Here is a 17,331-nt window from a genome sequence, read left to right on the forward strand (position 1 = left end):
CTCGCACCGGGTTTCAGAGCCCCGCTTCCAGCCCAAGCCTGATGTCTACATTGCTCTCTTTAGGCCCCCCAGCCCAAGCCCCACAAGCCACCGTCTGTTGGGCCAGGCACTCTCTGAGACTCCGCAGCCTTAGGTCTTTGACTGCCCCGTAGACTCTCACATACCCTTTGACACAAAGGTTAATATGGGCGACCCTTCAAACAGGCACGGAGATACCCCACAATCCCTGCAGGGCAGAGAAGCAGGGGAGACAGCTGGAGCATTGGTCTTTCATCCTGTCACCACGCCCAGGGTGAGGACTGCAGGGAGAGGTTTGTTTCACTCTGCTGCAGAGGATCAGTGTGGGGGAGGGTTATTGTTCTCCCGGGGGGGTTACTGGGATGGGGGAGTGGAGTCTCTTTTTCTGGGGTAGCTAATTGGGCTCTGTATGGAGCTGCCATGCTCACAAGCCGGGTTCACTGCTTTACAACATCAGCGCATCATGTCACTGTTAGAAGGAGACAGCCTCAGGCCCCCACGCAATGGGCTGTCGCCCCAAGACAGTGTCAGACACTGCGGTGAGGGGCCCTGCTCAAAATCCCCAACGGGAGAGAACCGTTTTCATCCTCCCGCAAGGACACAGAAGCGCCATCGGCGCCATGCCACAACAGGGGGGCAATGCTGCAACACCACAACATCACAATGCAACGGGGCAGAGAAGCACGTCCCGGGGCGACGTCCACCTCCACGCAATATTGTGCCAGCACAACGTTGCACGCGCCCTCATTACATAATTGTGACGCTCCAGTTGACCTTCCTGGCCCCTTGCCTGCAGGAGAGGAGGGGCTGAGCCCCAGCGTCGCCAGCAGCTCACGGGAGGAAGGCTTGCCTCCGGCTGCCATCCTGAGCCCGAAACCCTGGGGACTTTGAGAGGCCAAATCTCGTCTCACTCTAAACTTCGGCCATCGTTTGAGGAGCTGGAGTGGCGGAACAAACAAAGCTAACTTGGCTGAGTGACAGCCGCAAACGTCAGGCGCTGCTCCAGTGAGCATAGAGGTCTATATATAGCGCCTGTCTCTTTAACACTCCAGATGAGGTGTTACAACAACTTCTTTGGGGCTAAATCAGAAATGCAAATAAAACGGAAATTAAACCAGCAGCAGGAAGCGTGAGAGACACGTGACCTCCTGGGTAGCCTGGCTCTTACGCTCCCTAGAGATGCTGCCCAGCCTGAGGCTGAGAGTCGATGGGCAGCCGTGAGTCATGGAGTGTTAGCCCACCACAGTGACACGCTGCACGGGGAAAATCCCGCCCAGCCATCTTCCCACTGTGGTCCTGCGCTGTGCAGGGGCGGGATACAAAGAACCAGCACAGGAGAGCCAAACCTCTGTACAGCTCCCTGCACCTGGGTCTGGAGGGGAGGCTTAAGGGACGAGATGTCTCCCCAGCCCACCCACCCCGCTTAGATGGCGAGCCTCAGCAGCCACGGGTGAGGATGATGTTCCACAGCATGGGGAGGGATTCTGGCCTCCCACACCACCCAAAGAAAACCCACAGCTCCCTCTTTCCCGGGGTTGTGAGCTGGGCACAGGATTTAACCAGCCAAATGGTGGGTTCCCCCAGCCCCCTGATCTGGGATCCAGAACCTCCTGCAAATGCATGACCTTCCTTTGGCCGGTCAGCCGAAGACCACCCAGACCTACAGCTGCCGGCCGTGCATTTCACCTGGGACACCACAAGAGCCAAATCTGCTCCAGCAGTCGCTCTGTTCTTTTGAGCAGGCAGGGCCTGACGTTTCCCAGCGAACCACTGCCCCCAGCACCCCAGGCGGGAAGGTGGAGACCAGCACCAGAGAGCCTGGCCCTGCCATTGCTCAGGCCTTGTCTGCACTAAAAGGGCTTGCTGCTGGAGCGATATCAATAGCGTTATACTGGCAAACCCGCCTGGTGGAGACGCAGCTTATGCCAGTGCAAGCGCTTGTGAGCTGGCGTAGCTTGTATCAGTTCCCCGAACAGAATTAAGTCCTTTTTTTTTGCATCTGCACTAGGGCTTTTGCCAGCCGAGCTGTCAGTTGGGGGGGTGTGTGTGTGTGTGATTTTTCACACTCTTAGCCAACATAGCTACGGTCGTGGGTAAAGCAGGCCTCTGCAGAACCGTGGAGGCACACTGGCTTCCCAAGAGCCCCGCAGCAGAGCACAGAGAGATGGAGGAAGAAGGGAAAGCTGCGTGAATTACCACGAGGAATGTCAGCACGCCAGCGAGTTTTACCCCAGCCCCATCCATCTACCCAGGCTGGGAGTGCCCTGGGTGATTGGGGAGCTGGCGAGGGTGGAATCAGAATCCCCCTGCTCAGAGCAGAGGGTGCAGGGCCCAGCTGATCGTTGCCAGCTCAGGGCGGGCTGGGTGTTCTCGCCCTGGGGAGAGTAAGATCCGGGATTCAGGTAGGCAAGGAAGACAAGTCTCCATCCAAGGGGCTGGGAGGACGAGTGTTCATGGGAAGGTGGGTCTCCAAAGCCTGGGGGAGCACCTGGGCCCCCATTAGCTCTCACCTCACCGCAGCCAGTGGATCCTGTTTGGACAGCATGTTCCTGGCTGTGCTGGGGAGTTAAAGAGGCATCCGCGGGAGGGAAACCAACCTCCCGGCAGCACATCTGACCTTTCCAGGTTCTAGATGCTCCTGGAGTGAGGGGCTGAGGAGGGGGACCCTTAGCCTGGCTCTGCCCAGCTGGCATGGCGTCCTTTATGCCCCACGGGCAGCTACGACCAGCCTGGCTGTCTGCAAGGGAGACGGTGCCCGGGCCAAGAGCTTGAGAAAGATTAAAGGCAGGGAGCACAAGGGGGGGCAATGGAGCAGAGGCGGCCCGCAGGGCTGGCCTTCAAAAGAGCCCTGATGGGGGCGGGGGAAATCTCTCCCTCTGGAGTGCCGGCGCGATGGCGCGGTGCACAGCGCCGCAGCTTAATTAGACAGGATCTATTGCAGCCATCAGGCCTCTGGGCACTGTCGGTCTGTGCTGGCCTGACCCAGTGCCGTGGCGTTTAGCCGCCAAGCGCCCGTCTCCCCCTAAACCAGCCTTCCCGGTCTCCCTGAGCCCCCAGCCCTCCAGGTCAGCCCAGGTTACAAACCGATCGCCCCCCCACCCTCTTGCGCTGGGATGTCCCCCTAGCCGTTTGGGGCAGGGAGGTGCTCTGAATGGCGACTGCATGGCCCCAGCATGAGAGGAGCGCAGAGACGCAGGAGAGAAACGAGGTCACGGCTGCAAGCTTGGCGGACGCCCGCCTGCTGTCTGTGAGGACAGCCGCAGCAGGCTGGCCACGGGGAGAGGGGGAAAAGATGGGAGCGGAATCACCAGAGACAAATGCTGCAGAGGCGGCAGCAGCAAGCGCACCCCATGGCCCCGCTGCCTTCCCTGCGCTGCCCTCCCGCAGACACCTCTCTGGGTGACCTGGGCTATGCTGGCTGCTAGCGCAGGCTACCATGACAGGCTTCATCTGTGGATGCCTTTGAAAACCGGACATGAGCCCAGAGCGAATAAAATCCTGGGTACAGGCACCTCCCAGGCTTGGGGAACGGCTGGATCCACAGCTGACCTCTGCAGCTGGCTCAGATTTGTTTCTTGAGTGCAAGCCTGCGTGTCTGGGGGGATCCATGAGCCGGGCTCTGTGCTGGGCATCCCAGGAGGGTCAGCCTAGGGCGAGGGGTTGGCAAAGGGGTTTATACCCCATGCTGAATGGCAGGGACCATCTGGGATTCTCGGCCACTATGGAGGCCTGCCCTAGAATAACTGTAGCACAAAGCACTCCAGCTACTCCCCCTTCCCCTATAACATGCCCCATGGCACATCCCTACACAAAGGCTGCAGAGGTAGGAGGGCCCTGCACCACCCCTGCACGGGGGGGGGGGGGGGGGTTTCCCTGGGGCCGTGTGTGTGTGTGTGTGGTAGGGAGAATGTGATTGAGCATGTGGCTGTGGCTCTGTGTGTGTGTGATTGAGAGAGAGAGAGGCGTCCCCAGTGGCTGGAGCCTGCATTTTGTGCATTTTTAAGAAGAACAAGGTTAGTGGGTCACTTGCGCGCTGGAGGCTTTTTCTCCAGCTGAGCTGCTTTGCTGCCAAATTCATCAGCACTGACAGCTCCCTCACCAGGAGCCAGCACACCCTAGAGTGGAGCTGGGATGAGGGGCAGGGGGTGGGCAAAACTCATGGGACAGGACCTTTTCCGGAGCCTCCAACTTCAGCCAGTCCCTCCCGTCCTTGGTGTCCCGGCAGCCACTGTCCCCATCCCCCTGGCTGGAGACTGTCCTTCCTTTCTTCTCTTCCGTGCTCCATGTCCCATCACATCTGGCTTTGCTCTACGCAATGTTTTGGAGGCAGGCGTTGTCCCTTGTAAGGAACGTGACCCACACAAACCAGTCTGCCATGGAAATGGACCAAACTTCCCCCCCACCTCACCCAAGGTGACCCCTTCTGCCAGGGGAAGAATGACCAGGAGGCCTGTATGGCATCTGCCCTAGAGACTTGAGGATGAAGCGGAGACGCCAGCAGCATGGCTGGGGCCCAGCTGGACCAGGCTCCAGCACCAACACACATAGGGCTCTCTCTCTCCCGCTCAGCAGCAGGGAGCTGGGTCTCTAGGAAACGGCTAAAATCTGCCCAGACAGACGGAGGCTGGGACTGACAGGGAGAAGTGCTGCTCTTACGGCAGAAACCTCGGAGCTCGGGGGCTGGTGGTGGCACAGATGTTAACGGCCTGGGGTTCTGGTGCACTGGGTTCCCATCCCGCTCTGTCCGCTGTGTTGGTGAACAGGCCGGGAGGAGCGGGCGGAAGCTCTGTCTAAGCAGATGAAGGGGAGAGACAGCAAGCAGGCAAGGCACCCAGTTTGCGGGCCCTTTGCAAATAGCCAGCTATGACCTGAGGGATCCTCCCACCCTTCATCGAGAGCCATCAACTACTCCCATTGAAGCCAATAGGGTGGAGGGTGCTCAGCCCCACAGAGGGCGTGGGCTCCGCCTGAGCTTAGTCCTTTGCAAGCGCTCCCTCCCCACAGCTAATCCCGGAGCAGATATCCCAGAGCCAGGCTCCGTGTCAGCCCAGGCAGCCTTGGCAGAGGCAGGCGAGGTGGGGGCCATGGAACAGATGAAAGGGAGCTGTTGGTTAAAAGTTAACTAGCAGACAATGCGGCGTTGGGATGGCAACCCGTGTGCGGGGACATATGAGCAAACAGGCTGCGATTTTACAGCCCCAACCCCGGAGAACGGGAACAAACGGTATGAACATGAAGTAAATTGGCCCTGGAGTGTCATATCGCCCTCCCCTCCCCCTCCATCCCCCGCTCGCACCCTCCACAGAACTCCTGTTCTGCTCCCCTTTGGAGCAGGAAAGACTGGGAACCTCGCCACCCTGCCACAGCCGCTTCCCTGAATTCTTCTCAGCCTCTTTCCCCTGCTCACATTCTTTCACTCTGCTCACAATCAGCACATGCAGCCTTTGCTCCGCGTCTGCATGCGTGTGCACAGCATGTAAACATGTCCAAATGAAGCTACATGTGAAAAATGAGTGCAGATACCTCTGTATGTGTGCATGTAGATGTGGTCCTGCGTAGGTGTGTGTGCGTGTGCATCCTGGTGTGTGCACACGCATGTGTCTAGCCTCTGGTTGTGGACATGTGTGCACAGGCATGTGTATAGTACGCGTGCACCCAAATCTGTTTATATACATGTCAGCATGCATGAGCGTGGCGTATGCGCGTGATTTGCAAGTGTCTCTGCATGTGTGTGCATGTGTGCGCTGTGTCTTTGTCAGTGGCTTATCGTGCTTGAGATGCAGTAAATCAAAACAACTGGATACTTCGCCTTCAGGCTAAACTCTAAGGCGAAAGCTGCAAGCTTCTAGCCGGCCTCTAGCCCAGCTCATGTAGTGTCAGCAACACACTGCCCTGCTCCGACTGTGTTTCCTGCTCTAAATGCCCGCTCACGCTAGTCTCCCAGGCAAGCTCCCATCTGGGCCTGGGGGTGGTGAAGGGGAGGGAGGGGCTACTGACCTGCTGGCAACCAGATGAGCCAGCTGATAGGCACAGGAACAGACGGGACAACTCACCATTCACTTGCTCTCTCTCCTTCCCCTTTCCTTTCTCCCTTTTTTTCTCTCCCGGCCTCCCTTTTCCTCTCTCTCTCTCTCATGTTCTCCCCTCTCTTCTTTTGGCATCCTGGAGTCTGAACAGCTGTTTCCATGGTTACGGACATGCAAGTCTTGGCGAAGATGCATCTGTCACTGAAGTTTGCACAGCGGATGGTGAGGGGGGTGGGTGGCAGAAAAAGGGGGGGGGGAAGGAATCTGCAACCTATAAAGCTAACGTGGTCTCGGTTCATAGACAGAAGCTAGCCTGAGCTTTCCTTAGTGGTTATGACAGGAATCTGACACCAGCCACAGGCCACACAGAAAGGCACCGTGTCCCCACCCGGGAACTAGAGAGCAGATCGTACCAGGTAATGAGGGCGTGGATGCCGACACTGTCAGCACCACGGACTGTGTGTGCACTAGGATTTCTCACCGTAACTGCTGCCTGTTCAGCTCCATTGGCCGCAGCCGTGGTGGGCGTGCTAGTGTAGACAAGCCTCCGGACAGAGGCTAGCCTGTCCATCTAGCCCTGCTCAGAGAAGCATTACATGGCATGGGGGCTAAATGGCTGGCAGCCACCGAGTGCCTTATGTTTTCATCGCTGCATGGGGCTGAAGGGGGGGCAGCACCAATGGGAAAGTTTAGCAAAAATTCCCTGGCGTACACGAGGCCTTGGACTGGCCCATTCGAGTGAAGATGGCGCAAGAGCCAAGATGCTTGATGGACCTGTTACTCAGCCTATAGCGCCACAGCTTCCCTCAGTCCTTCCCGACTGGTCTCTTATCGTACATCTGCACGGCAATACACAAACCGGGGCTGGCCTGGCTCAGCTGACTTGCAGGGCTCAGGCTCTGGGGTGGAAAAATTGCTGCGTAAGACCTTCGGGCCGGAGCCTGAGGCCTAGACTCTGGGATCCTACGAGGGTGGGGAGCTCTGGCCCGAGCCCACAGGCCTGCACAGCAATTTTCAGCCGCGCCGTGAGGCCAAGTCAGCTGACACGGGCCAACCATGGCTGTGCCACGAGTCTTTCCTCCCTGTGTAGACATACCAAAGCCTCTTCTTTGCCTGCAGGACTGGGAAATCGGAATCTATGGGGCCTGCGGCAAGATTTCCAAGGATTTCCCCCCTCAATCAGTCGGATTTCTGAACTGGGAATGTTTGATTTCTATCCTGTTCAGGTGCCAGATCTCCTCCTCATACTAGATCTTATTATAAACCCCAGAGAAGCCATGCCATATACAAGTTTAGGTTATAAGTGATCACCCTTCACTGCTGCTGGACCACATTTTAAGGCCTCCTTTATCCTTTGCTGAGTTTGTGACCAGCTGACTGACTCTACTGATGGTGCAGCCGGGTTAGGGACCAAGGAAGTCTCATCTGCATTACAGGCTGGAGCCATGATGCAGCAGGGTCAATTTTAACTGCAGTGGTGGGGCCCATTGAAATCCTAGAGACCAGAGCCCCACGCAACCAAGGCTCGACATATTTCTGCTCACAGTGTAAAAACAAACAGGACCCTCCCCTACCTAAAGACACAGGCAGGCATCTCAATTGTTTGAATAATGAAAAGAAGCTGATGTAATATAGCCAACTCTTTGCATATTCAAAGCACAGAACCTCCTCCTCTGCAACCTCCTTTCAAACCCTGGGCAAGGCAGTTTGGAGAATCAGGAATGAAATGGATAATGACATTAGCATTTTAATGGCAATAATTAGATGTGACACTTAGCACCCTGTTGAGATAAAGGGGGGGGAGGGGAGTCAATTGCACTGGGGAGACAGCCTCAAGGGCTTGTATTGTCTTTACAATGAAATCTTAGGCCCACTGGACTAGAAAAGCCGCACCAGTTTAAATCAGTTTTTAAGTGATCTCCTTAAACCCATGGTTCTCAACATAACTGTGGGCCACATACTGCAGCTATCAAATCTCTCTGTGTTATGGTGGGCCAGATCCACACAATATAGAGACTACCTGTATGGCCCTGAGGAAGTCATGTGGGCCGCAACTGTGTGCACTGGGCTGCAGGCCGCCTATGAGTTGAGAACCACTGAGTTAGACCATTGTACCTCCTCAATGGAAAAGCCATTTTAACTCTTCCTTAAATTGGGTTCGATTAGATTGAATCAAGATAACAGTATTTAAAGCCAAGGTTAAACTGGTTTAGGCATGTCTACATTAGGGAGTTGTACTGGTTTAACTACTAGATCAACTACAAAAACTGATTTAGTTCAACTGGTGCCACTTTTCCAGCATAGGCGAGGCCTATATTTATTAAAAAACCCTGTAACGGTCACAGAAAAGCTACAGGAGAAGGGCAGAGCCCAGGCTCCTCAGAGCTGTGGCTTTTCTGTACCTGCAGAAATGCAGATTTATATGGGCCCTGGTTAAAGTTGCAGTGTTGCTAACCCTGGTGCAGCTCCAGCATTAGCGGTGGCACAGACTGTGCTTGAATGCTCTTGTCTAGGCCCTGCTCAGAGCGAGGCTACACCACTGCACCGGTGGCCACTGGTGCCTTCTTTAAACTAGCCCTTGCACCACTGCAATGGGGGGAGGGGGCTAAGATGAAAGGGGAATGTTGCAGGCCCCCCAGGTCCTCCCCACTAAGGTCAAGAGCTAGAAAACGAGGCTTAAATCCTAAACTTTATGTGGAAGGTGCTAGGCGTGGCTGGGCCCATGTGCCGTGCAGGCAGGAGAGATGCCCCTGGAAAAGCACACGCAGAAGCGGGTCTGGCATTTGCTATAGGGAGACGTGTCCTAGCCATCAGCCAGTATGCCAGGGAGGGGACACTGGTCACAACTCCGCCCCCCCCTTTAGGTGTATCACCTCTGGCCAGGACAGCAATCCGCCCCATACCTCCTCCCTCGGCCCAGTCGCCCCTTCTGCAGGTGTGTCTTTCAGAGCCCCCTGCCCCCTCCGAAAGGGAGTCTGTGAGCGGAGCCGGAATGACCCCCCCCCCCCATGGGCTCGACGCTCCCGAAGGTCAGGAGGCAGGTGATGGAGTCTGGAAAACTTGAGCTGCCCTTTCCCTTTCAAATGCCCCTCAGTGGCATGCCAGGGGGCACGGCACACGGGTCACAGGGTCCCCCGAGGCGTCTCCACTCCAGCTCAGTCTGCAACAGGCGGGCAGGGCGGGAGGATATCGCCCAGGATGGGGGGGGGGGAGACGGGTCCCCCACTGTACAAGCTAGGGACGTGTGTTCTCAGGCTTCGTTTCCATGGAGACCTGCACAATGGTCACATTAGGCTCAGATTTGTTTTAAAAAGGAAGCGCTTTTGTAGCTCTGATTTGTCGCTAATCACAGGCTGTTTCGTTACCCTTTGGGGGCTAAAGGAGTTGATGATGGAAATAAAAGGGCTGTCGACCCGTGTTGTATGTGGTGTGGCTGGGATGGTGGATGTGTGTGTGTGGTGTGCACAGCTTGTGTTTGCTACACACGTGTGTGTGTGTATACATGTGTGATCTAAATACCTGAAGACAATTCCTAGTTAACAATGTGTTGAAGGGGTGTGTGTGATGTGCACACATTGTCCCATGTATTTGCCTGTGTGGGGGTGCAGTATATATGTCTGTGTGTTCTGGATGATGTGTTCGATTGTATGCTTATGCACACTTTGTGTGTAAGTGTTCTTGTGTGTCTGTGTGAGAATGCTTGTTCAAGGTTTGTCTATTTGCGTGCATCAGGGTGTGCATGTTTGTTTTTGTGTTTATGCATCTGCATGTGTGTGTATAATACTTTTGTACATGCCTATGTGTTTAGGTAACCCAGCATGCATGTTTTGTATGGGCCTGTGTTGTGTGTGTGTGTGTCTTGTGCCTGTCTGTGTGCTTGCATGCGCATGTATGTAAATGTTTGTCCATGCATATTAGTGTGTGTGTGTGTGTGTGCATAGCTCTGTGTTGCATAGCTGTGTCCCTGCATGTGTGTGTGTCACGGGATGGGGTGGGGTAGCTGTGTGTGTGTGTGTAGCTGTGCTCTGTTGTGTATGGAAATTGTTCCTGTCAAAGGCCAAGGACTTTCCCTTGGAGCTGAGAAATTGAACCTGAGGGTGCTGGTTCCTGATTCTGGAATAAATAAATGCTGCTTCACTTTGCCCCATCTCCCCTGGCAGAGCCCAACTAGCCATCGCTATGGGAACCCATGCAGCGGCGGTGTCGGACGCTCGTCGTGAAAGCGCCTGGCCCTGGGCTCACCGGGTCAGTCGTCTTAGACGGAGGGTTTCTGCTCTCATGACCTGCGGCACCTGCTGAGCGCAGCCAGCAAACTCCCAGGCCAGCTCTACACCAAAAAGCTAGGTCAACCCAGCGACGATGCTCAGGAGCGTGTGAGGAAGATTTCACACCCCCCCCCCCCCCCGATATATATCACTCATAATCCCACCGCAATGCTCCTCCGTCCTCCAGCCCCTCCCGCCCCCTGGCTAGTCTGCTCCCGGGTGCCTAACCTGGCCCATCACCCCGTGAGCACGCTCCTATGCCTCTCAGTCCCAACCTACCACCCCAGTCCTGGCTCCACACCCCCCTCTCACTCCCTCCAGAGACACATTCCTCCCAGTTCTTCAGCAAATCCTAGCCCTGACCGTCAGCGCTGTCCTGGGTCATGCTCAGCCGGGGCCGCAATCCACTGACCCACCACATGCCCCTCTGGATACAGGAAAGACAGAGGAACATTTTGAAAAGCAGCTAGTGCTCAGCTGCTGTCATCTACACTATCCTCCGCCATCAGCAATACCCTCCCCCCAGCCACCGATCACCCCCCACCCCACGTGACCTGTGGGGCACACGAAGCAGCAGGGTTTTGCTCTCAGACGCACGCACGGTGTCAGCTCAGATAAATGAGACACGGCCGCTAAGCCAGGACTGCAGAAACGTGCCTAGGCTGACCTACGCCGGGGTGGTGCTTGGGCCCTGTTCTTTATCGGGGACCTGCCCCGCACTGGCAGGAGATGAACCTGCCCTTGCTCCCCTTGTGAGCACCAGCCCGGGTGCTGCTGTCATGGTGACAGCGCTTTCAGTTTTGTTTTGAGAGAAAGGGGAATTTTGTTCCTGGTAAACAAGCAACTGCTGCTAGCGGGCCAGGGAGGGGAGTTGGGGAGGGGGGGGATTTCTGGTGGAAAGTTGCAAACAATCCATCGGTCTGGGTCAGGCTGGTGTGTGTGTGATTCCCCTGAGCGAGGAGGGGCAGAGAGCAACCTTTCAATGGGGAGAGCAGGGCATGCCCTCCGCCCCTGCTCCACGCCGCCCTCTGCTATACAGCGGCTAAAACAGGAGGTAACGCCTCGCGGACTGGGGAACCCCTCAAACGGGGGCGCTGGGCAAACTGCTCCTTTTGTCCCTCCTCTCCCCCCCCCCCCCACTAGGAGAACGTGAATGCAGGGAATGATTTGCTTCAACGGGGCTAGGGGAATTGCGGGGGGTCAAAATGAGGCAGTCCCACAAAAGCCAGGATGGTTGGGAGGTTTGCTCTGCCGAGGCCAGCCCATGCCTCACCTAACAAACAGAGCCAAATTCTGGCCTTTCTGGCCCAGGTGGGCTGCGGACAGGAGGGAAGCAGCCCTGCCATGAGCTGGGGTTTACAGCGAGAACATCAGAGCCTCAGCCGCACAGAGCAAACAGCATATTAAAGTCAATGGACTCCAGTGCTGCTGAATTAGGCTCGATAAAAATCCACGAAGCCCTGTGAGAGCAGCAGCCTGGGGCTGACAGCAGCTATCTTGTGCCTGCCACTCTAAATAGAGCTGGTGGGGAATTTATGACAGGTTTTTCTCTGGAAAATGTGGATTGATTGTAGGTTTCTCATGTTCAGGCTGGCATTTCTGGAAAGACCCCAGAAGAGCCAACAGCCCAGTGGCTGGGACACAGTCTAGTCTAGTGGGCTGTAATACTTGGTTCTAATTTCGTTTGTTCGGGTGCGGTTGCTGGCTCACGTTGGGATATACAGGAGCTCAGACTAGAAGCCCTGGTGGTCCCTCCCGGCCTCTTAAACTCTGACTTTACGGGAGATGCAGGTTCAAGTCCCTGCTCTTAATCGAGCACAGCAGAGATTTGAAACTGGGTCTCCACATCCCAAGTAAATGTCTTTGCACTATTCTGGAGTCTCTTTCCCCCTCTTCTATTTTGCAGAAGATTTTGAAAGGTCTAGATTTCCTTCCGCATTAGAACAAAAACCAAAATAACAATAAAATAAAATTTGAGTTATTTTTGTTTTTTGCAAAACAAACAGAATCCTGATTCCCCAGCCAGACCAGCCTAAAATCAAGTTATAAACTTTCCCCTTGTCTTTCAAAGGCTGGTAGCAAACAACTCTGTTGCCCGAAGAGCTGAAATGGCATCACTAGGGTATTCAAAATGTCCCGCATTGCGAAAGCAGGGGGTCAGGAAACACACTGGATGGGACCGAGGTGGGAGGAACTTTTCCACGTCTACACGCTATGAATCCCGGTTATTCACCTGGAATATCCTTTCCCAACAACCGTACATAATCCACCGCATTTATATCACACTTCTCATCCACCGATCTCCGGTCACTTCCCTAAGGCGGCTCTGTGTCAGCCCTCCCATTCCACAGAGGAGGAAAGCAAGGCACAGAAAGATGGAGCGAGTTGTCCAAGGACCAGGTGACGGTCACCCCGCAAAGGCGGATCCTGATTTTCAGGCCCGCACCCTGCACATGGGACCACCTTGCCCCAAGTGAATTAAGGCTGCGAGCGTGCTGGGGATGGGATTTGCTGGTGCAGGGAGCCGCAGTGCAAAGGTTAAGGGTGTTGACACTTAAGGACTCCTAATTAAGCTCTAAAGTTAACAGCCCATTACCATGAATGGGGGAGGTTTGCGCCTCTCAGGGCAGTTGTTTCAGTCTGTTTGAGCAGAGGCAGCAAAGAGACAACAGCCGGCAGCCTCCCCTCCCCCAGGATTCGCCCTCCATTTGTGTCACCACACTCCAGAGAAAACAATCCGCTGCAGAGAGACCTTGGTCCCGCCTCCTCCCGCCACTGGGGTCTGCAGACACAGGGGGACTGACACCAGCCCGGCCAGGGCTGAACCCGTGGGAGTGCTGTACTCCCTGACCTGACCCGAGGGAGCTGCAGGTTCAAGTCCCTGCTTTTAATGAAGCACAGCAGGGATTTGAAACTGGGTCTCCACATCCCATCTCAAAGCCTTTGGGCTATTCTGGAGTCTCTTTCCCTCTCTCCTTTTCTGCAGAAGCTCTGGAAAGGGCTGCATTGCCTTCCGCATTGGAACCAAACCAAAAATAAACCCCTCCATTTGTAGTTTATTTATTATTATTATTATTATCTGCTGTTCAGGGCTGCAGCACTCAGTCCTGAGACAGCAGATGGCTAGCCTGGCTTTGATTTGGCTCCAAACACAGGACAGGATCAGGAAGGGAGCACCTGGGGTCAACACCTCCAGACCCTGCTAGTGCGTCCTTCCCTTCCCCCATCACACCCTCCTGTTCATAAACGCTCCAAGCTCCGTCTTAAACCCCGCAGCCGGCACGATTCCCATCACAGGCAAGGGAGGATGTGCCCGAGCGAAGGGGCTATAGGATGTGCCCCCTTAGTGGCCAATTACCTCTTTGATTGCTGAACATCGGCTATAGGCTACACACGGCACGTGGGGGCAGGCCTGCAAAGGCATTTGGCCCCCATGCGCCTGGGTCCTTCAGCAGCTCTGAGGCTTGTAGGAACTTGGAAGCAAAAGGAAACCACCAGCTATTAAAAGGCACCTTCCATGTAACAGTAACATCAGCTTCTTTACATGACTTTTTCTCCCCCTTAAGCTTAGGGCTGTTTTTAAGTCAATGTCATGCCAGTGGAGGCTGCCAGATAAAGGCCTTTGGTCTCCGGGGGTGTCTGTTACCCATCTACAGCTACAACATGCAGTAGGGCAACACAAGCCCCTCCCTGGAGAAACCATCCCTTGGAGATCCAGATCCCACAACCTCTTCCCTGCAGCTGCTGACCGATGGGCCAACTTGCATCACTTGCACCTTGGTTCTGTGAGTGGGACATTTTCTGCACAACTGCATCAAGACCCTCGGTATCGGGAGAATGGAAACAAAGGGAACGTGTTGGAACAAGGTCCAGAGAGTCGTGGATCGCACGGGGGGGATGGGAGCTCACCACGTGGCCTGTCCTCCTCTGGGTTCTCACACCGCACTCATCACCACCGTAGCATCTGAGCAGCATCTAGTTGTGCATCAAGCAATGCGACGAGCATCTGCCCCATGTTTGTTCTCGCCCCCCTGTATTTATTTTCCATATGGGCCCCGTCTTCACCTCATCACCATCATCTCATTTTACTGGAGGACAACCACCTCCATCTCAGGACCTCCTGCTACCCCGCATCAGCCTCTCATTGCTGGAGGGCCTAAGCCACAAACCTCCAATCCAGATCTTCCGAGGCGGGGTTTGGTTCATCTCATCTTTGGTTCAGACTAATCCAATAGCTGCCGCAAACGGCATGAAAGGGAGACCAGGAAAAGCTCCTTGAGTGGAAACTTCAAGAGATTCCTGCAGTTCTGCCCTGGCTTTCCTCTTTCTTCTACCCTTACCTGACTCATCATTCTGCAGAAGCTCAAAAGAGTCACAAACTCCAGCTGGTCTCTAAAGACCGATGAGCTGACAGTGAAGAATAAGATGGAGCAACTCCCCTGCTTTGCTCAGGTTAAAGGCAGACCGTGGATGGAGCCTGCCTGCCCTGGATGGAGCTCAGATCAGCTAGCGGCATTTCACAGGAAGGAGCAAGCACAGAAGAGACCCAGCGGGTTCTTCCACAGGAAGATTTCCCTGTTCCCAGAAGGGGAAATGGTGGAGGAGACCTGCCCCAACACCCTCCAAAACTCCCCCGGAGCACCCATGTCACTAGGGTGCAAAGTGCCCCGCTCCCTGCACAACAAGCTGCTGGTCTGCGTGGCATGTCTTAAGCTCCATCTTGCTCCTAGCTGAGGTCAATGGATGTTTTGCCACCAACTCCCCTCAGCCCCCCAAGATTCCCTGGAACTGTCATTCCCTGTCCTCTCCCTGGCAGATGCTAGTGCAGGGAATGCCACTGGCTGGCTCTTCCCCCATCCCTGCCCTGTCCAAATCCCCTTCCTCCCCCCCCATCCTCCTTGCTCCACACACACTGGCGTGCTCTCTCTCACTCTCTCCGGGACTGTCAGATGTTGCTGAAAGGGAACAATGCCACGTATTGTCCCTCTCTACTCACAGGCATCAAACCCAGCAGCACAACAAAAAGACACATTGACTTGCGGGGAGACAGAGGCCCATACATTGCAGAGCTGCCTTTGGGGAGGTGCTTGGGGGGGGAGGTAGGGGGCAGAGGAAAAGGGCCCAGCATGCCAAAGGGAGCATCAGAGTGATTTTTCTGTGCCCCAATCAGCAGAACTACACACTCGGGGCAGAGGCTACCTCGTCCGGGAGGGCCTTTGTCCGATAGCTGCAAGTCTGTAGTTCTTGAGCCCGTTTCTGGGGGGCTCCGGTTCCCCCGGGCAGGGAATAATGTGATCTCAAAGGATCTTGACTCTCTGCTCCAGGACTCAGCAGCTTATTTCCACTGGGGCTGGAGGCAAGGAGATGGTTTTACTCTTGGCCAGCAGGATCCAAGTGGAGATCAGCAGGAAGCAGGGGGAATTTGCCGGTCAGGAGATGCCATGTGTCTGCTCAAACCACGCAGCCCTCGGGGCATTGGACTGTCTGAGGGAGTCTCCCACCACGCCACACGGGCACCAGTGCAGCTCCACCAGGAGCTTGTGGAGACAGGGCACCAATATTTTCACCGCTCTGTCCTCTTGCCTAGCTCTGAGCAGGGCAGTCGTAACACTGGTGCTCGTCTGTCCTCTGGCTACCCTCAGTGGAGCTGGGTCCGTGCGGCGATGGAAGATTTTCCTCGAGTGTAACACAGACATAGTGGAGGCCGGTCAGTCACGGGCCTGGAGCATAGACCCAAAGGAAAGGGACTCGTGCCTGGCTGGCACAGGGCAGCACTGGCGAGTCCAAGGGCCCGTGCCAGCAGTCCTTACTCAGGCAAAACTCCCACCAGGCTCAACAGAGGTTCTGCCTGAGAAAGCATGGCAGAAGCAGAAGACCCCGGGATCCAATCCAACCTAAAAGGAACACGAGATCTTTTCCTGGGCGCCCCATCTGCTCCCACGGGCATGTCAGCACCATTGTCAGCAGCTTCATGTCCTGGACGGAGCAGGAAATACACGGGAAAACATCCCGGGGTGACTCTGGCCCGCACTGCACTCCCCCTTTGCCATCTGCTTCGGATGCATCACCCCACCCCAGTGACGTCTTTACGGTATTGCTACGGGGCTTTCCTAGGGCGTTCACCCTGCAGGCCCTGCAGGGAAGGGATTTCCTTGGGTGTTCTCGCTACCAGAGAGCAGTGTGCCGAGCAGCACTTCCAGACAGTCGTTACCGGACAGGCCTGCCTCTGCATTGCTTGCACTCAGTGGGAGCTTTGGCTCCAATTCCAATCGGAGCAGGAGCTCCAAGCCTATCTGCTTTGGCCTCGCCTGCGCGGTGGGACAAAACCACCGTATAACCAGCTCCGAAATCCCAGGGCCGGATCCAGAGAGGGGACGGGCGTCTGCTGCAGGCTCGCAGCTCCAAAGCAAAGGGGTAGCAGGTGCTCCGCACCAGTCAAGGGCTCCCTGACGCTGCACGGTTCTGCCAGGGTTTGGTGGGTGAGACCGACCCACCTTCTAACTCAGCCATGACGTGGCCGCTTGTGGAGCACGGACAGACCCTCCCTGCACCTCCGCTGAAGCTCCGGAGGAAATGGAGTGGGACAAGCTCCACTGGGACTCAAAGTCACCTTTGTTTCCACTACAAACTTCCCTTCTAACGAGGAAGGCGACGCTGAAAACGAGCTCCCTCCGCAGCCCCCAGCCGCGACGTTCCTGCCAAAAGCTGACCGAACAGCAGTCTGGACTGTGCTGGGCAGAGAACTCCACCCAATGCTCTGCAAAGCGCCCGGCCGCCCTCTCACGCCGCCCTCCCCTTCGCCTCCGCTGCCAGTTGGAAGCCATGGCCCGGTTTCTCCCAGAGAGGCGTTGGCAGCCGGCCTGCTGTCGTAAGGGGACCGAACCGGCAACATGCTGGCTGCTCAGGGTCAGGAAGCCCGTTATCAGAGCTCAGGTGTCCCCCCAGCAGGGAAGAGGGAGATAAGGTGTGGGGGTGAGCCTCCTGCAAGCTTCTCTTCTCTTGGGTTGAACTGAGAGAGACAC

The sequence above is a fragment of the Emydura macquarii genome, unplaced genomic scaffold (assembly GCF_026122565.2).
Source record: "Emydura macquarii macquarii isolate MOO-44397 ecotype Brisbane River unplaced genomic scaffold, CSIRO-AGI_Emac_v2 contig_3348, whole genome shotgun sequence".
NCBI classification, from domain to species: Eukaryota; Metazoa; Chordata; order Testudines; family Chelidae; genus Emydura; species Emydura macquarii.